Source organism: Bubalus kerabau, chromosome 23 (assembly GCF_029407905.1).
Source record: "Bubalus kerabau isolate K-KA32 ecotype Philippines breed swamp buffalo chromosome 23, PCC_UOA_SB_1v2, whole genome shotgun sequence".
In the NCBI taxonomy this organism is placed as follows: Eukaryota; Metazoa; Chordata; class Mammalia; order Artiodactyla; family Bovidae; genus Bubalus; species Bubalus kerabau.
Window position 1 is genome coordinate 12048546 of NC_073646.1, and position 20346 is coordinate 12068891.

Sequence of the window (20346 nt, forward strand, 5' to 3'; positions counted from 1 at the left end):
ATAAAGTCAGAAGAGCCTTGTGTTCACTTAGATTTTTATTTCTTTCCTAGGAAAGTAGCTTTCTTTTTTCGTCCTTCTTTTTTTTTCATTTTGCTGTCCAGAGTGTCATCACCTCTGCTGGCATGAGAGCATGTGCCCCTGGGTGAATCCCCGCCTCCCCCTGTTACAGTGAGGGTCCCAGCCAGCTGTGGCTCCCAGAGTCCCTGTACGGGCAGATCGATATTTATTTAGGCCTGTGCTGGGTCTCCGTTGCTGTGAAGGCTGCTCTCTAGTTGCGACGAGCGGGCTTCTCATTGCAGTGGTTCCTCTTGTTGTGCAGCACGGCTCTCGGGCGTGCAGGCTTCAGCAGTTGCCTCTCCCAGGCTCCAGAGAAGCACAGGCTCAGGAGTTGGGGCGTATGGGCTTAGTTAACCTATAGCATGTGGGATCTTCCTGGAACAGGGGTCAAACCCGTGTCTCTTACACTGGCAGGCGGATCCTTTACCACTGAACCACCAGGGAAGCCCACAGATCTTTTAGTTTCTTCCCTCCCCCTCTACCCCCCATTGAAGTAGGTTTGACTTACAATGAATGCTGTGTTAGTTTCAGGTATACTGCAAAGTGATTCAATTGTATATTTTCTTCTTTCAGATTCTTTTCCATTATAGGTTATTACGAGGTATCGCATATGGTTCCCTGTCCTATACAGTAGGTCTGTGTTGTTTATCTGCTTTTTATGTGCTGTTAGCTTCATTTTAGAAAGGTCTGGCAGATGCTGCAGCGGGAAGTGACTCTGGCCTTGCCTGGCCCCTCACTCTTGGCCCGTGGGCCAGAGGCCAGCCCCTCCCCTGTGCACATGACCTCCAACTTGTGTTGCCTTGCTTCTCTGCTTTTTGTCTTTCAGAAGATCTGCTTTCAATTTTTTTTTTTCTAAATGACGCAAATAATGTAAGAATCTATTTTTGAAAGAAATTAAGCATTATACAACTGAAGAGAGTATAAGATACAAGTGCCTCTCTCCCAGAGATCCTGACTCTGAAAAGCTTGCTTGTATCCTTCGTGAGTATGTGTCTCCTTCTCCTCTGTGCCCACCCTCCCAGATTATCCCCACCCTTGAAACTCCAGCTCATTCTAAAGCCCTCAGTGACTTCTTCAGTTCTAATTTTTTTGTTTTTATTTTTAACTTCTGAGTTCCTATAATCCTCTTCCCCTCTGGACCACCCATTTTGTCTACTTTTCTTATGTTGTCTTTTGTTTTGTTGTTCAGTTGCTAAGTTGTGTCTGACTCTTCACGACCCTGTGGACTGCAGCACGCCAGCCTTCTCTGTCCTTTGCTGTCTCCCGGAGTTTGCTCGGATTCATGTCCATTGAGTTGGTGATGCCATCCAACCATCTCGTCCTCTGTCGCCACCTTCTCCTCTTGCCCTCAGTTTTTGCCAGCATCAGAGTCTTTTCCAGTGAATAAGGTCCTCGCATCAGGTGGCCAAAGTATTGGAGCTTCAGCATCAGTCCTTCCAATGAATATTCAGGACTGATTTCCTTTAGTATTGACTGGTTTGGTTTGGTCTCCTCGCTGTCCAAGGGACTCTCAAGAGTCCTCTCCAACACCATAATTCAAAGGCATCAATTCTTCCTTGCTCAGCCTTCTTTATGGTTCAACTCTCACATCCATACATGACTGCTGAAAAAACCATAGCTTTGACTAACCCGACCTTTGTTGGCAAAGTAGAGGCTTTGCTTTTTAATACTCTGTCTAGGTTTGCTATAGCTTTCCTTCCAAGGAGCAAGTTTCTTTTAATTTCATGGCTGCAGTCATTGTCCATAATGATTTTGGAACCCAAGAAAATAAAATCTGTCACTGCTTCCACTTTTCCTCCATCTATTTGCCTTGAAGTGATGGGCCCTTTTGTTTGCTTATTTATTCATTTGTCCTATGGAATTTTATCCAGTTGATTTTTGTCTGCCACTGGACAGAAGTTTGTTGTCCAATGGAGGACACAGAGACCCAGTAACCATGTAATTGCAGGATTGGGTGAGGAAGGTCTGGCAGAGGGAAGGCTCTTGATACAAATGTGCTGAATGACCAAATTAACAAATAAGAGAATTAATGTAGAATCAGGTGTAATGATGGCACAGTGGTGGGTTAATTAGCTGCTGAGATTGTTCTGGAAGTTTTAAGAGAGGAAACGTTTGACTTGGGTTTTGAAGGACGAGTAGGAGTTGGTTGGGAAGATGGGTCTGTCAGGAGAAGGGACTGGTAGTGTGAATCAACATGGCACATCCATGGATATGTTCATGCCCTGGTTGCACCGGTGTATCATTTGGCTTCTCCATCAGATAATGAAGTCCCTAAAAGTGCGAGTGGCATTTCCACTGCTGCCTTCAATGGACAACATTTATTGAGCACTTTTTATTTACCAAATACATCCCCAAGTGGTTTGCAGGTATAGCAAGCCCATAAGGTAGATACTCCTGATTCCATTTTAGAGATAAGAAAACTAAGGCACAAGTGAGATAGATAATGTGCCCATGTCATCAGGACTGGTAAGCATGGAGCCGATCAGTCTCACTTTTTCATTCTTCATGTCCTGTCCTTACATGGGGTGATGCCCACAAGAGAGTTCTTTGAGGTTTGAATTAAATGAGATAATCTCTCTAAATGATCCAAAGTTGGGGTCAAATATCAGCTTGTCAAAAGCCTGAATAAAATAGCACCCACACCCCCTGCATTATTAACATTTTTCTTCATAGCACTTATCACTGCTTGGCTTAGAGTTATTTGCTCTCTCAGCCTTTGTCCATTGTAAGCTTGACTGTGTCCCAGTACCTGGCAGACAGTATTAAGTATTTATGGCATGAAGGAATGAACGGATATTAGCTCTCACTTCCCACCGTAGCATCCTGACTATGGCTGCTCAGAAAGTACTTGGTAATTTCAAAGCGAAACACTTTAAGCCTGCCCCCTACTCCGGCAAGGGATCATGGATTTATATGTCTCATGATGATCAACATTTGTTGTCTTCATTTTTTATTTGTTGTTGTCATGTTCGTGGAACTAAATATCACATGTCTCCCACCCCTTAATTCTCGTGATGTCTCTTTTAAGCATTTCCGATTTGAATATGAAATTATCTATCAATTACAGAGAGAATTTTTGCTTTTCTTGGTGGCCTGGAATCAAACCAGGGCTTAACTGGAGAAACTGTTGGTGCGAGAGTGAGGGCTGGCTGGAGGAAGCTCGCCCCCTGCCCCCCACCCCGGGGCCCAGGCTGGAATATCACTTCTCCCCTGGACAGTGGTCAGATCTTGCCCTTCCCCCGGGATCCTGGATAACACCTCCTCTGTTGATTCACTGTAGACCTGTTAGCATCCTCTGTGTGTCAGGGGTTGACCCCTGCACCAGCAATACAGAGAACTGGCCTTGGAGTGTCGACTGGGTCCTCCTTATCAGCAGCATGCTGGAGGAGATGCCCATGTGAGCCAAGCTGGGTTGATGGCATCCAGGCCCTCGCCAGAGCCCATGAGCCACAAGCGTGTATTCCGGGATGTCTCAAGGTCTGGATGCAAGGGCTCAACCCCAGTTCAGTGGAAGGAGAACCTCTGCAGTGGGGCCAGGACACCCTTCTTGTTGACACGAGTGATTCTAACACAGGTGGTGTTGAGAACCGTGACACTTCAAATTTAATGAAGTTCTTTTTTCATTGGATTCAGTTTGCTTTCTCTGTATAGCAAGTGCATTTGGTTTTCTATTTGCCAGAGTGATTTCCTGTTGAGTAAATTTTATAAGTAAAATGAGGAGTTGATTTAAAAATGACATCAGTGAACAGTAGTGCAAGTAAACAATATGTGAGTGTGGCAGACATCACAACGGTGCCTCATGATGGACTGAAGTGTGGGCAGTCCCCCGCTCCAGTTTATCCCAGGGTCAGAGTTTTAGGCCTGATTTTGGCTCCCGTAGCATCACTGGGACTCATTGGGCAGTGCCAAGGATTCCTGAAGGGCTAGCACCGAAAGAGTGAACAAAACTCACTGTTATACTTTTTAGGGGTTGTACCAGTTGTCTATTTCTGCATAACAAATTGTCCCAAGATGTAGGGACAACAGTTTGAGATAACAGCATTTATAGTCTTATGGGATCTGGGGGTCTGGAATCCATGCAGTTTGGTTGGTTCTCTCCTTGGGTCCAGGCTACAAACATCTCAGGCCTGACTGGGGAAGGGTCTATTTCCATGCTCACCCATGTGACAGGACTTAGTTCCTCAGGGGCTTTTGGACTGAAGGCCCAGTTCCTCCCAGGCTGTTGGCTGGAGGCCGTTTCTTGCCGCCCAGGTTCATCATAGCCATTTACTTCATCCAAGTGAGTGAGCCAAGAGAGAGAGAGACCAGCTCCACGGAAGTCACAGTCTTTTACATCCTGACCTAGGAAGTGGCTTCCTGTAACTTCTACCTCCATCTGCTGGTTAGGAGGAGTCAGTGGGGCCTGCCCACCCTCAGGGTGAGAATGACACAGGACACGGATGACCGGAGGGGGACTGCCTGGATGCATGTTAAGAGACAACCCAGCACGGACTATGCTGAAGACACCTGCTAATTCACACCTGTCACCTGGAGGGTGGGAGGGCGTCCCCGCAGGTCCTAACACCCGTGCTTCCTCTCAGCAGTCACTGGTTCTTTTGTGGACACAGTGGATCTTGTAACTGGTTTTGTTTCACAATTTGGTCGTGAGGCATTTGAGTCAAAATTACTGCTTTTTATTGAAAATAGAGAAATGATTATATAGAAATTCATTTCTTATTTTAAATCTGAAGACTTAAAAACATTAATTTATTTATTTGGCTGTGTTGGGTCTTCGATGCAGCACACAGGATCTTTGATCTTCGTTGTAGCATGCAGGATCTTTAGTTGGGGCATGTGGGATCTTGTTCCTTAACCAGGGATTGAACCTGAGCCCCCTGCATTGGGAGCGCAGAGTCTTAGTCACTGGGCCACAAGGGAAGTCACAGGAAGTCAGAGAAATTTATTATCTCAAAATTCTATGGCAGGACTTCTTGTGTACCTACTCTCTGTATGTATGTATATATTAGTTGTTCAGTAGGGTCCAGCTCTTTGCGACCCCATGGACTATGACCTCTGTCCGTGGAATTCTCCAGGCAAGAATACTGGAGTTAGTAGCCATTTTCTTGGTGGGCTACAGTCCACTGGGTCACAAAGAGTCAGACACGACTGAGCGACTGACTCTCTCTGGTCTAGTCTTCAATAGTAATTTTATTTCTTTAATCTCTTTCCTCCATTCTTTTTGCATTGTCACACTACTACTAATATTATTGTGTGTTATATTATGCTGTATATATTCTTACATTCCTGGACTTTTGATGTCTTGAGCTTTGGAAACTTGTTGAGTTTTGCTGTTTCGGGGTAGGCTCTCGGTTTCTGAGGTACAGAGGGACCAACACCTCTGTTTCCCTAGTGCCCGGATTTCCAACCAGGAGTGTGTGGGCCAGGCTGACGGCAAAAGCCCTGAGGCGGCTGGTTGGCGGCATAGATAGCAACTCCTCTGAACCTGAGGAACAGTGGCCACGGCCGTCTTCTCCTGGCCTGCACATGCCTCTTGGCCTCAGTAATGACATGGCTTGGGACAAGGCCCTTCACCTCTTTGAGCCTCAGTTTTCCCTTCTGTAAAATGGAGTTGATATATTAGTCAGGGTGGGCTGCGTTATGCTGCAGTAACAAAGAACTCCAAAACGCCGGTAAGGAAGACACAGTGGCTTCTGTCTCGTCCATGTGGCGTGCCCTTCACGAACTGGCTGGGCCTCTACTGCATCTTGTCATCCTCACACCCGCACCCAGGCTGTGATGGGGGACTAGACAGTCTGGCTGAGCACACAGTCTTCTCTTCTGCCCGGATGTGGGACACCTCACTTCTCTCTTGTTTCATTGGTTAAGCAGGTCCCTTGGTCACACATCACTTTGGATGGGTGGGGAAGTACGGTCCTGCCAGGCAGCTGGAAACAGCAGAGTTATTGTGGCTGGCCCTGGTGACTTCCAGCGGTGACCGCAGACTTACCTCCCAGCGTGGTGATGAGCCTCAGTCGGATGGTCTCTGCAGAGCTTTTGATGCCTGGCAGCTCGGTAGCCCTCCCTGAACCGTGATGCTGGTGGTTATGGCAGCTCTCATGGCGATGCTGATTAGAGAAGTAAAGGTTATCTAGGGGCCCGCAGCGTATAGACCTCTGCTTATTGATCTGTTCCTTCAGTCCCTGTGTGTCGGGTTCTCAGTTTCCTGGATTCCGCGTACTGTTCTTTGAACTGGAGATCAAAAACAAGATCGACGTGGTCTGTGCCTTTAAGCAGCTCACAGTCTCTCCTTGGCAGCAGGGATTGAAGGATTTCCTTTGGGTTTTCACTTGGAGGGCTTGGCCTTCCTAGGAAAACATATGGAATGAAATAAATGCCGGAATTGGAGAGGGTCATGGTTTCTGTATCAGGATGTGTTCAGTGGCAGAAACAGAGGACTCGAGTCAAAGCAGCATCAGCAGAGCAAGGCATTTGTTTCAGCGGGTCACTGAAAAGTTGAGACCGGGGTGAGCAGTGGTCTCGTCTTTTCGGTCATTGTCAGGAGGAAGAATGAAACTGTCCAGTGTTGCCAGCAAAATCTCCAGGCTTCACTCTCATTGAACCAGTTTGGTTTGTTGACCAATCTTGAACTAACCACTGTGGCCGTAAGGATGGGATGTGCTGACTGACCTGCATTAGTTAGTGCTCACCCTTGGATCCGGGTGTGGGGTGTGCTCCGCTCGAGTCTCAGCCCCTGGGTGGGCTGATCTCCCAGGAGGGGAGTGGACGCCAGGCCTTAAACAGCCACAGTCCACTTCTTCATCCTGCCCTTTCCTTTCCTCAGACAGGAAATGAAGGTCCAGAAAAATGAAATGACTTTTCCTGCTTCTACTCAGCATGCTGGAAACAGAGTGGGGGCCAGGCTGTGGACCGAGGACTGTGCTCTCAGTTCCAAAACACACTGTCTTGGGAAACCATCAGTTTCAAAGGGGACTCGGGAAGCATCACACTTTGGGAGCTGTGATTATAAAACAGATGCTAAATTGCACTGTCCCCAGCATCTTTAGCAAAACTTCATTATTTATTGCTTGTTGATAACAGGTTGAAGATCAGGCAGATTGCTCCGTGGCAGGACTGCTTCTCGTGTCTGATCTCTGCAGGGAATGGTTTGGGGCTCTGAGTGAGTGAAGGTTTTGGTGATTGGCTTCCTAAGTCATCAGTGGCAGCAAGTGGAGGCTGCCCAGCCGTGATGTGGCCATTTTTTAGCTGGTTGTGGGAGCTGCTGCGGGGGTGGGGGTGGGGTGTGTGTGTGTGTGTGTGTGTGTGTGTGTGTGTGTGTGTGTGTCGGGGCTGTTAACTTTGACACATGAGCATTTCGGAAAGTACTGTTTTGGAGTTCATTGCCGGACATCACATGGCAAGTTGCCTGGGGACAAATTGCGGAATGGGCCTTTTTAGTGTTTGAGAACCGGAGCTCAGCTTTAAAAGAATTCTTTCCCCCACCAGTGCCATCATCTTTTATCACACGATGGAGCCCCTAAGGCGGACCAACTGCCCACTCTGTTCTGTGGAATTGATTGACCCATCTGTCTTCCCTCCCATCTGGTGCTTCTGATCCCACTGCGGGTCGGGTTGGGTGAGCGAATGCAGGAAACGGTTTGCACCTGTAGTCAGCGTGTTCCTCATGGAAGAACATGTCTTCCAGCCACTTCCTACCCCTGACTTCTGACATGCCTGGCCCATCTCCCATGCCTTCAGGAGATGCTTGCCAAGGGCCCCCTCTGTGCCCAGCACCGGGATACTACATCCCAGACTCTGTGTTTTCTTTCTTTTATTTAATCCATAGTAAGCACAGTAGGGAAGTATTACTTGCCTGCTTTTTTTTTTTTTAATTAAAAAATAATACTTATTTATTTGGCTGCACCAGGTCTTAGTTGTAGCACTCGAGATCTTTGCTTCAGCCTGTGGGATGTAGTTCCCTGACCAGGGATTGAACCTGGGCCCCCTGCATTGGGAGCACGGAGTCTTAGCCACTGGACCACCAGGGAAGTCCTGAGCCTGCTTTGTAGTTGAGGAGAGTGGAGCTTGGAGAAGTTGGGGGCCTTGGTTGGGATGGCAGAGTAAGAGTATAAGCCTAGATCTGTGAAACCCCAAAGCCGTGTTCTTTCATTACATGTTACCGTGCATTGAAGGCTCTGGAGCTGGCGCCTGAGTCCACTCCTGGCTTGGCCACTTACAGCCCTGTGCCCTTGAGCACGTGAAGTCAACTCTCTGAGTGTCTGTTTCCTCATCTATGAAATGAGGATGGGAATAGTATCAACCCCTTAGAGTAATGAGGCATTTAAAATGTATAACACAGGCCTGGCAAGAGATCAATGAATGTAACAAATCTCTACCAGCTTGGTGGCTTAAAACAACACACGTTCATTTTCTCACAGTTCTGAAAGCCAGAAGCCCGATATCAAGGCTTTGGACTTCCCTGGCAGTCCAGTGGTTAAGACTTCACCTTCCAATGCAGGGGGTGCAGGTTCGATCCCTGGTTGGGGAGCGAAGATCCCATGCCTGGTAGCCAATAGCCAAAACAGAAGCAACAAATTGAATTGTAACAAATTCAATAAAGACTTAAAAAAAAATGGTCCACATTAAAATGAATCTTTAAAATTTTAAATAAATAATAAAAGCAGAGCATTGACACTGGCCAGGGCCAGGCTTTGTCTGGAGACTCCAGGGAAAGAGCCTTCCTGCCTCTTAGAGCGGCCGGAGCATTCCTTGGCTTGTGGCCACATCATTTCAGTCTCTGCCTCTGTCCTCACCTGGCCTTCTGGTTCTTTCAGTGGCTCTCTCATAAGGACATTGGTCAGTGAGTTTAGGGCCCACTTGGATAATCCAGGGTAGTCTCATTTTGAGATCTTTGACTTAGTTACATCTGTAAAATTGTTTTTCCAAATAAAGTCACAATTAGAGATTCTGGGGCTTAAGATGTGGACATACCATTTGAAGTTGCGGGGGCGGGGGGCTGCCATCAACTCACTACAGCTGCTATCATTTAAACATTTTTTCGGAAAGCACTGGTATTACATGAGTGGGCTTCCCAGCTGGCACTAATAGTAAAGAACCTACCTGCCGATGCAGGAGACATAAGAGATGCAGGTTCGATCCCTGGTCGGAAAGATACCCTGGAAAAGGGCACGGCAACCCCCACCAGTATTCTCGCCTGGAGAATCCCATGGACAGAGGAGCCCAGCAGAGTACAGTCCATGGGGTCGCAAAGAGTTGGACACGACTGAGCGACTGAGTATGCGCGCAGTATTACCTGAGTACATTCTACATGCAAACATTCAGGCAGTAAATTAAAATCTTTTTAACGAATGCCCTCAATTCCACCCTCCTCTCCCCCCAGGACCACCATCCTGATGAGTTTGGTGCTATCCTTCCAGACCTTGCTGTTAGGACAGAAAGATAGATAGGTGTCACAGATCATGACCCTGTTGCTGGGCCCTGTGAGAGGTTGTGGGCATCTGAGGTGGGTGAAAGCACCGCCTGGTGTCTGGTCAGCTCTCAGGCATCTGGAGAAGCAGGGAGTAAACCCATGACCTCCAGGTATATGGGAGGGGCTGTAACAAGACACACGTGCAAAGTGCATGGGAACAGCACAGGGAGGCCTTCAGCTGTCTTTGCAAAAAAGGAACGTCTCATTCCAAAGGCTCTACTGAACGGGGCCACCTGAGCCTTGTTGGGTTCAGAAGATGCCAACCATGCAAGGCACATGTCCGGGGAGTGGGTGAGGAAGGAGCCTGGTTGGATGTGGTTGGTGGCAGGAAGTGAATCCAGAGTTCCCAGAGGCTGTGCCTGGGGATTCTCCTCTCAGGAAACGGGAGTTTTTCTCCAGGGTGGTGGGTTTCAAACTGTGTCCCCCGGGGGCCCCAGGCCTCTGAAGAGAGGACACTGGGGTTGGGGTAGGTGGCAGGACGGCTGGTCTCCAGGCTCTCACCCAGCTGGGGCCCCAGAAGCCCCTCTCCCTGGTGAGTGATGTGCGCAGGGGTTGCGCCCAGTGGCCCGTGGTCCCCTCCTGCCTCGGTCTCCATCAGTTGCCCCCAAACCTCCTGAACAAACACGCAAGTGAAGGAAAAGCCTCGCACTTTGGACAACCGCTCTGTTGACAAGTGGCAATAACAGGTCTGGAGGGACAGTGAAGACCATAGGAGCCACCTCTGGGTGACTTTTCAAAGTCACCTTTTTAGGGTTTTCTCATGTGAAGGACACAGAGGGTATCCTGTGCATGACAGCCAGATGGGCTATGTTCTGTCTCCAGGATCGATGGGAGACACAGCTGCCCGGACCTGCACCTCGCCAGCCCCTGGGCTGCTGTGGGTGTGACAAGTGAGAGGTGCTCAGACCTTCCAGAAGTGTTAGATCCGCCTCCACACCCAGCCCAGTGGACTTGGCCTTGCGAAGATTCCTATTGGGCCTCCATGTGCCAGGCCACTCTGGGTGACCACAGCCACGGCTGCACATGAAGCCCTGGCATCTTGGACTTTCTTTCCTGCACTTGACATAAGTTGTCTCACTTCTTCAGGACAACCCTGTAAGGCAGGTGGAACTGATGTATTTATTCTACAGAGAAGGAAACAGAGGCACAGAGAGGGCGAGTCACTTGCCAGGCTGACACCGCAGGGGAGAGGGCCCTGGGGGCTGGGCGCTGCCGTCCATGCCCTTCGCTCTTGCTGTCCTGCTGCCCTGCATGCATGCCCAAGCCCTCAGCTGCCCGAGTGCTGCCCCACATAGCAGCCGGGGCACTGCTGTTAACGCTGGGCCTCTTGGCAAGATGTCAATCAAGAGAAGTGGTTTGCTTAAAAAAGAAAAAAAATTGGAATCCTGGAAGTGCAGAGAAGGGAAAACCCACAGATGTGTTTTCAGCCTGGGCTGTATTATTTGCAGACGTGTGGCAAATACAGTGCCAGCTCATTGTTAATAGGAGAGGAGTTGAAGGTTAAGAAATGAAACAGGAAGGCTTTTGTTCCCGCAGAGGGGACAGGTCAAGTAGAGAGGAGGTTCTAGGTCTCTGTTACCGGTGTGCAGAAACCAAGGTGACTGTCCTGTCTTTGGCGCCTTAGCACCGACTAGGAGGGACATGGGCAACATCAGTGCTCTTTGCTCCTTGTGACACAGCTGGAAGGGACTAGAAATGCTGGGCACGGGAGAACACGGACGGCTTGCCCAAGTGCCTGTTCCTCCCTGTGGGGCCATTGCTGCTCTGCTCAGGGTAGCTGGTGGGTGGCCCCTGAGGCAGATCAGGAGAGATGGTGGATTCTCAGTGGTAGAAAATGGGTTCCGATTTAAGAAAACAAATGAACTTCCTTATGGTCCCGTAGTTAAGAATCCGCCTTCCCATGCAGGGATGCAGGTTTGATCCCTGGTCGGGGAACTAAGATCCCACATGGCACAGAGCAACTAAGCCTGTGCACCACAGCTACTGAGCCTGCGCTGTAGAGCCCATGGTCCGAAACAAGAGGAGTCCCGCATGGACCGCAACCAAGACCCAGCACAGCCAAATCAAGCAACCCAAGCTGAAGGCAGGATCGCTGAAGTTCAGCGCTGGACCAAGTTCCCCTTCCTGTTGTCTTTTTCCTGCAGGGAGGTGACAGGGAAGGTGGGAAATGGCAGCTGAGGGTGACCACAATAACCACACAGGCAGCATGTTGGGTGTTTTATAACAATGGTACAGAGGTTGGGATGGGCGAGTGCTGGCCCTATTTTACAGAAAAGGAAACTGGGCACAGATTTCATGGATAGTAAGCGGTGAGGCTCAGAGGTACCTGACTTTAAGACACCAGACCCTGCGTCTTTCCCTGAGGACCTGGGCATTCTCTGGGAATTGCTGGAGAAATTCCTCAGAAACTTAAGCCGCCAGCCCACTCCACAGTCCTGAAGCAGCCTCCAGGATGTGGCTCCATTATTTAGAAAGAGTAGACATTAAATCCCCATAAAAATCCTGGGAGGAAACATTCCAGAGTCCTTCTGATTTTATATGCCAGTCATCAGTGCCCACTCATCTGCCGATGTAATCACCACACCCGTGACGGCAGAAATACAGTCCAGACGCATTGGTAGCCTCAGAGAGCGAAGGTGAATACCTCTCTGATTGCCCGAGTGTCTTCATTTCTGTCACAGGAGCAGACTCCTGCCTTCAGAGATTAGGCTGGATTCTTGTTTTGCACTCATGATTCTCTGGGGGGAGGCAGCGGGTATACGCAGAAGAGCACAGCTTGGGGTTGAGCTAAACTGGGCTTTGAATTCTCGCTGTGTCCGCAGGCACCTCACAGAGCCTCCCTGAGCCTCTCGTGGAATAGGGCCAGACACAGAATCCTCACGGTAGAACACTGCTGTGAGGTTGAGGTAAATGAATGTATATAAGGGCCTTAAACGTCATTTGTGTTTTAAAAAAATGTTTTTTGATTGGAGTATAGTTGCTTTATAATGTGGTACTGGTTTCTGTTGTACAGCAGTGGGAGTCAGCTGTAGGTATACATGTATCCCCTCCCTCTGAAGCCTCCATCCCACTCCCACACCCCTCAGATGGTAGAGAATCTGCCTGCAATGCGAGAGACCTGAGTTTGATCCCTGGGTTGGGAAGATTCCCTGGAGAAGGGCATGGCGACCCACTCCAGTATTCTGGCCTGGAGAATCCCATGGACGGATGAGCCTGGCAGGCTGCAGTCCACAGAGAGGAGGGGTCACAAAGAGTCGGACACGACTGAGTGAGTAACACTTTCACACATATATCCCCTCCCTCATGAGCCTCCCTCCCGTTCCCCATCCCACCCATCTAGGTCGCCACCTGCGTTGTGCAGCAGCTTTGTACGAGTCGTCTGTTTCACACACGGTAGTGTATACATGTCAGTGCCACTCTCTTAGTCTGTCCCACCCTCTCCTTCCCCCCCGCCCCCACCTCCTGATGCCTCTATTCCTGCCCTGCAAATCCCCCCGGTCCTGTTTTTCTGGATTCCATATATGTGTGTTAATACACAGTACCTTAAATGTCACTTCTTATCCCTCCCCCTCCATTAAGATCAGGGGTGTCTCTTTACTCTCAAGTCACTGAAAGTCATTTCGTGAAGCTGTGGAGCTCAAACATTTGTGTGAAGAAGTGCTTCCCTAAGGTTGCTGATGATTGCTCTCATCCGTTCAGCCATCAGCGACAGAAGCAGGCACGCATTTCCCGTAGAGCCCAGAGTTGTAGGTGTCGCGGGCCTACTGTGTGTCCCAGGGACTGGGCTTTGGGGATGGAGTGACAGCAGCCGCAGGTGGTACACACGTCATAGCCGTGTCACTGCGGTCCACAGAAAGTGTATTTACAAACGCAGGCTGGATTTGGCCTGTGGGCCATCATGTAACCCCTGATCTCGAATCTGGAGAGGCAGGGGGTTTAGGGACCGGAAATGTGAAAATGAACAAGCCGGGGGTGGAGGTGAGGGGCATCTGTTGTCCTTACGGCCTGGTGTCTCCAGCGCATCAACCCAGATAGACCCAAATCGGCTCCTGTGTGCAGCCGTGAGCTCCTCAGACCTGCCGCTTAAACCTCCTTGATACATCTTAATGCTGTTAATGCGGCTGGTGGTCTGGCTGATGTCTAAGTGACAGCTTCAGTTGTTTGCTGCGTATTCAGGGAAGCCCTACACCCACTCGCCAGTGACAGCGGAAGCCTGGGGAGGGCATGTTTGGATTCTGGAGTGTGCTCAGTGCCACTTCTCCTTGGCATCTTCTGGTAGCTCTGTGCCTCTCTGTCTCTGGCTATTCAGTGAGAGTTGAGGGTGAGATGAGGCAGTTGGCTCAGTGTGGCCTAAACGTCTGTCTCCTTGAGTAAATCATGCTTGTGTAACCTTTTCTTTGAAAGGAGGTCTGCCTTGGAAACTCAGTTTGGGAAATGCATTGGAAGTATTGATAGAAGCTAGGGTGTATAAATCCCATGGACGGAGGAGCCTAGTGGGCTGCAGTCCATGGGGTCGCTAAGAGTCGGGCACGACTGAGCGACTTCACTTTCACTTTTCACTTTCATGCACTGGAGAAGGAAATGACAACCCACTCCAGTTTTCTTGCCTGGAGAATCCCAGGGACAGAGATTTTTTTTTTTTGCTGTTGTTGTTTGTTTGTTTGCTTGTTTGCTTTTGCTGGGCATCATCAGGATCTTAGTTCCCTGACCAGGGATCAAACCCCTGCCCCTTGCAGTGGAAGCACAGAGTCTTAACCATTGGATCTCCAGGGAAGTCTCTAGAAGCTAAGCTGGTCTTGCTGAAGAAGGGTGTGAGGGGAGGCCCTCTGGCCACTAAGCCCTTGCAGCAGCTTCTAGAAACTTTGGGGACCTGTCAGGAGCAGACAAGACCCCCTGATGTGGTGTGAGGCTGAAGAAGTATGCATGGGGGACCCAGCCACTTCTCATCTGTAGCAGGAGTGAGTTTGGATAAGTTGAATGCTCTCCTTCCTAAGAAGCCTGAGTCTCTCGCTCGAGATTGTCTGAAAATTCATAACTGAAGAATAGCTTTCTATTAGCAATTAAGCCTAGAGAAGCTGTAGACAGTTGTGGATTTCTTCTTAGAGGTCCGCCTTAAAAAAAAATCTGTCAATGAAAAGGCAGTGGGCAGACAGGTTGGCAAATGATCCAGCGTGTAGAATTGAGATGGCGCGCGCGTGTGCGTGTGTGTGTACACACACGCTTGCTCAGCAGCCTCCTGGCTATTCCTCTTGCCTGTTGCCCAGTCTTTCCTCTGCAGCCAGAGTGACTTATTCGGGTGAGGTTTCTTCCAGTCTCTCTCTTGCTTAAATCCGCTTGGAGGTTTCCCTCCACTGAGCAAAGGCCAGAGCCTTGCTGTCCTCCTTTGGGCCCCAGCTCTCCCCACGGTCCTCCAAACCCCTCTCCTTATCGCCTTCCCAGACACCTTAGTGAGCCTGGTTTTTCTCTGGGGACTTTTCACATCGTAATTGTGTTATCAGTTGTTTAAAGACTGTCTCCCTGGGTGGACTGTGTGCTCCTTCATCTCCTCTGCCAACTCCCTGGTACCCAGAGTGCCAGGGCCATAAGAAGAACCTAATGTGGATTTGCGGGCTACGCATCTGAGTAACGTGGGTGTGTACGTCTTTGCTGGAGCAGCTGGCGCTTTATTCGTGGGTGGGGACTGCTGGGCCCCAAACGTCTGTCTGTTCTGTCCAATGCCCTTGAACTCTGTCCCTGAACAGTGAGAGTAAATGCTGCTAAGTAAGCCCTTTGTACAGATGTTGTTCATGCAACTTAATCACTTGGGGAAAAAAACTAGATGTCCATTCTCAGTAAATTAGACAATTCTCTCCCAGCCTGACCCTCTCATCTCTGCTCTCATCCACCATCCCGTCCCCCATCTGTTTGCTCATCTGTATATCTATTCATCCATGGGAAACATGCTCCGAGTGATCAGTATGTACCTGATATCATCTGGGGCCCTGAGGATATGGTCCTTGAGACCCTCAGAGTCTTTGGGGAAAAACAGACACATCCAAAAAAAGTTTACAGAAGTGCGTCCGGCTGCATTTGTGCCAGCTTCTAGGACTACTCAGAGGACAGAAGTAAAGACTCTTTAAAATTCTTGTTTGCCAGTTCTTTATTCCCAGCAGAGAGTCTTTGGCCTCCACTGATGCCTCTAATTGTATATTTGTACAAACAGAAGAACAAATTAACAGATAAGCACAGAACCCTGAAAGTGGTCCAGACCAGGCAGCTGCCTCCCTGCTGGGGACGTGAAGGAGCGTAGGGCTGTCCCCTGGCCCAGCCGACCAAGCTGGAGACAGCCGTGCATCTGATGTGTTGTTCCTTTTGAAAAGTGAGATGAGAAAGCAGGGTATTGGTGGAGTGGGAAATAGTTGTCATTTCTGGCAGTGCAAAGTGAGAGCTAATCGCTTTGGGGAAGGCTATTTGAAAAGAGGGGGTGTGTGAGAAAGCGCCTGGAAGACATAAATTATGGGTGTCATTTCATGATTGGGACCAAGATTCACTGTCCTGTATTGTCTGCCTTTTTGCCTTGTCTTCTGAGCAGTGAATACGAGAGCCCTGTAATTAGAAGACAAAGACTATGATTCTCGTCCTTTGGTTCCTCTTATCTCCAAACTAGCTCATCCTTCTCATGCATGACGACTGAGGATTTGCTCCAGAGCAGTTGGAGGCTTGATTGACACTTTCATGGAAATGGAGCTTCCTTCATCATTCCCTCCCTTCCTCAGTCCCAGATGCTCAGTCAGTGTCCACAGTGTGCCAGGGCCAGTGTGAACGAGAAGACGTGGAGGCTGCTGTCCCCGAGCTTGCAGGGAGCAACCAGTTGCAGCCTGAGCCCCGGGGACGGTATAGGGCGGCAGTGGAGGGTGTGGTTCGTTCAGGTGGTCAGGAAGGTGTCTCACAGGAAGTCCTCTTTTAGCTGAATCTTGAAAGATGGGGGAAGAGCCAGCTGCACACAGGCTGGGGAAAGAAAGGAGGGAGATGTGACTTGCAGTAATACTTGCTTCACATGTTTATTGGAGGGTTAACTGTGCGAATACATTGGTGCATAGGCATTCAGCTTTGGCCACCGGATGCTAACAGCTGATTCATGGGAAAAGACCCTGATACTGGGAAAGATTGAAGGCAGGAGGAGAAGGGGGTGACAGAGGATGAAATTGTTACATAGCATCACTGACTCAGTGGACATGAGTTTGAGCAAACTCTGAGAGATAGTGAAGGACAGGGAAGCCTGTCGTGCTGCAGTCCATGGGGTCACAAAGAGTCGGACACGACTGAGCGACTGAACATCAACAAAAGGCGTTCACCACTCTTTGGCTTCCCCTCCAGCCGGCATCTCTGTTGCTTTCTAGCAGGGCCTTCAGAGAACCACGTGACCTCTCAGGTAATCGTGAAGGCTGCCTTGTGTACCCACAGATGAAAGGGGTTCTGATTGTCTGTGGGTCTCGCCTGTCCCTACACGCCAATGTGTGCAGCACCTGGAGTGTTCACTCCAGAAAGGCCCCGAAATCCTGCTGCCCTGTCTCTCCAGCCACAGGCTCTGCCTTTCCCTGCGAACTAGTATATTGCCCCCTGACCCCCCCACCCAGACCACAGCCCAGATGGTGAGCCGCCTTCTCTGTGGGGCCAGGGAGAGGGAAGTGAGGATGGCCATGCTATCTCATGCTCTGTGTTGGTGGGAACTGAAGAGAAGGCTCTATCACGAACACGTGTCCTCCAAGAGTGCCGGGGCTTGAGGAAGGCATGAGGGTGTTTGTGGCCAGTATCAATAGAAAGCTGATTTTTCATACAAAATCTCTGCCCCACACTTCTTTCACGGCCAGAATTGGAAGTCAAATCAGCTTTTGGGATGATTGCTGTAACCCTCAGATGCTCCCTTCTCCAGTCTCTGTAGACAGTGTGAAAAGACAGCTGGTTAAGTTGGTGAATAAGATTGGCCACCAGTTGTCATCCTGCACTTCCTGTTGACCCAGGCCTTGTTTTCAGGATAGATCCACCAAGGTCAGAAAGTTCATGGATTCTTTTTCCAGCCAGCCTCCCTGAAACTGAGGCTGACTCGTATCTCCTGACTTGCTGATGCCAGTAATGCCACCAATTAGAAGAAAAGCTCCTGAGTGGGAAGGATTTAACAGCTCTCAGGTTCTTACACCCACTGTCCAAGAGGGTCCCAACAAACAGGCATTTGTTGTTTTGTTCAGCTGCTAAGTCGTGTCTGACTCTTTGAGACCCCATGGACTACAGTGTGCCAAGCATACCCAAAGGGAAAGTTATCTATCAGGAAAATACCTTCTTTTTTTAAAAAAAAAATTATTTTAATTGGAGGATAATTGCCTTACAATATTGTGGTGGGTTTTGCCATACATCTACCTTCTTTTTAAAATTGATCGTTTTGAAGAAGCTCTTTGTTCACATTACTGTAGGATGAATGGCATCTGTCCTTAAAGACCTCAACTTGTCTTTTGTTTTGGTCCTTCTGGTCACCCTTCCCCTCAGCCTGGTGGGACAGGCAGTAAAAACTTTCCTTTTTGTAAGTGAGGTTCCCTTTGTCCAAGCTTTGTTCATGTCTGAACTGAGACAGGGCTGCACTCAAAGGGCAGTGTGAGGATGCCACTGCCGCCTTCCCTGTCTGGAGTCCGGCCTCCGACCTGTTTGCCTGATTCACGTCGTGCCAAGGACGCTTCTCCTAGCCTTGTTGTTGTTCAGTCGCTCAGTCATGTCCGACTTTGTGACTCCATGGACTGCAGCACACCAGGCTTCCCTGTTCTCAGTCTCCCAGAGTTTGCTCAAACTCATATCCACTGAGTCGGTGATGCCATCCAACCATCTCATCCTCTGTCGTCCCCTTCTCCTCCTGCCCTCAATCTTTCCCAGCATTAAGGTCTTTTCCGATGAGTCGGCTCTTTGCATCAGGTGGCCAAAGTATTGGAACTTTAGCTTCAGCATCAGTCCTTCCAATGAAAATTCAGGACTGATTTCCTTTAGGATTGACTAGTTTGATCTTCTTGCAGTCCAAGGGAGTCTCAAGAGTCTTCTCCAGCACCACACTTTGAAAGCATCAGTTCTTTGGTGCTCAACCTTCTTTACAGTTCAGCTCTCACATCCATACATGACTATTGGAAAAACCAAAAGTCAAAAGGCTTTGATTCAACAGACCTTTGTCAGCAAAGTGATGGCTTAGGTGTGGAGGTAAACTCAGAGAAGCGAGTTCCAGAGAAGGCACTGGGTTCCATCTGGAAGCAGCAGGGGGAGAGTGGTGTTTGGAGGACAGGCTTCAGAGCTGCCCTCAGCCCTCTTGCCCCGATGCAAGGAAGACTTGAAGACATAGGCCCTCCCATCCAGTGGGGGAGGATTGGAAAGAACACAGTAATGCGATACAGACGTATCTGTTAGTGGTTACAGGATTGATGCATCTTCCTCATAGAAAGTACAGAGAAGTCCAGACGCATGGCTACAGATTCATCTGACTGCGCTCTCTCTGATACTGCACTTTCGGATCTCTTCCATCCTCACCTTACTGATCACAGTCATTGCTAGTTTTATCTAGGACACATACTAGGTATTTGCAGTTCATGTTAATAGCAGCTTTAAAAGATTTTTTTTTTTTTTTTTTGGTTGTGCTGCACAGCTTTTGGGATCCCAGTTCCCTGACCAGGAATTTTAATTGGATTTATCCAAGTCCTGGTATCTCAGCTGGTAAAGCATCCGCCTGCAATGCCCCGGCTGATCCAGGGTATTCGAAGGAGAGACGGTGTAGGCGAGGGTCAGGAAACAACTGCTTAATTAAACGTTAATTAAGGATATAAAGAGTAATAGAATGAGGATAGCTCAGTAGGAAAATTCAGTGGAGAAAAGAGGCTGAGTAGCTTGGTTTACGCGGGGGACCAATAAAACTTCAAGACAAGAAGTTTGCACCACTTACGTAGGCCACAGGCGTCCTTCCGTTCTCCCGAAGGAGAGGAGACACTGAGGCCTCCCCGGTCGGATCTTAGAAGCCCAGGCATAATTAGTAAGCATGGTGGGTTCCGCGCTCCAGATGGAGACTCAGCCAGAGTGAGAGAGAGACATGGGGAGACCAGTCTTTCGAGGAACTGATCCCAATTCTTTATTTTCCATGGTCTACTTTTATACACTGAGATATTATGCAAAAGTCACGCGGGGTCAGCAGTCCTGACTTTTATCAAAGTCAGGTGCTTCATACAAAGGTATACAGAGGTCTTAGGGGTGTTACATCATCTTCTGGCCAGGGGGCCTGCTGACAATTTATGACCCTCTCCTTGTGACAGCGGTCAGTCAACCAGAACACTTTTTTCTCCAAGGGTGATTATTCTTAAAACAGATGCCACCCAAATAAAGTTACATTCCTATAGGGTGAGGGTGTAGTGGGTTTTAGTTAAGGAAAGAATTTACTTAGCCTAAGGTCTAACGTGATTTATATCAAAGGTTAATACTTATTTCTTCTATATATTCATTAATGTGTGTAAGGGCAGGGGATATGGAGACTTAGCAACAAACATTGGCTCAACAAATGAAAAACCCTTCATCAATACAATTTCTAATCAGCCCACTATACTTATACTAATAATTTTCTGACTTCTCTAAAGAACATGTTTTTAGAAGGTTTAAAGCATCTCGTGCCTCTCACGGTTGGGAGGCTGTGAGCAATCACGTGTGGCCGGACAAGCCTGTCAGGCAGGCTAGAGAACCTTCAGAGGAGTTTGTAGGTTGAAACACTCCTATCACGCCCAGGAATTATTATTAACTGGAGCTCTAAGTTAACTCCTTCTCCAAAAGAGGTG

General features: G+C 48.9%; 1 protein-coding gene and 1 non-coding gene across 13 annotated transcripts in view; one reads left to right on the forward strand and one right to left on the reverse strand.

Annotated features, from left to right (window-relative positions):
* Window positions 1–20346, forward strand: part of SNX29 (sorting nexin 29) — a 587227-nt gene that overhangs the window by 367294 nt on the left and 199587 nt on the right. The window lies entirely within an intron of this gene.
* On the reverse strand, window positions 8009–8081 carry TRNAG-CCC (transfer RNA glycine (anticodon CCC)). Its single transcript has one exon. It is a non-coding gene; the product is annotated as a tRNA-Gly (tRNA).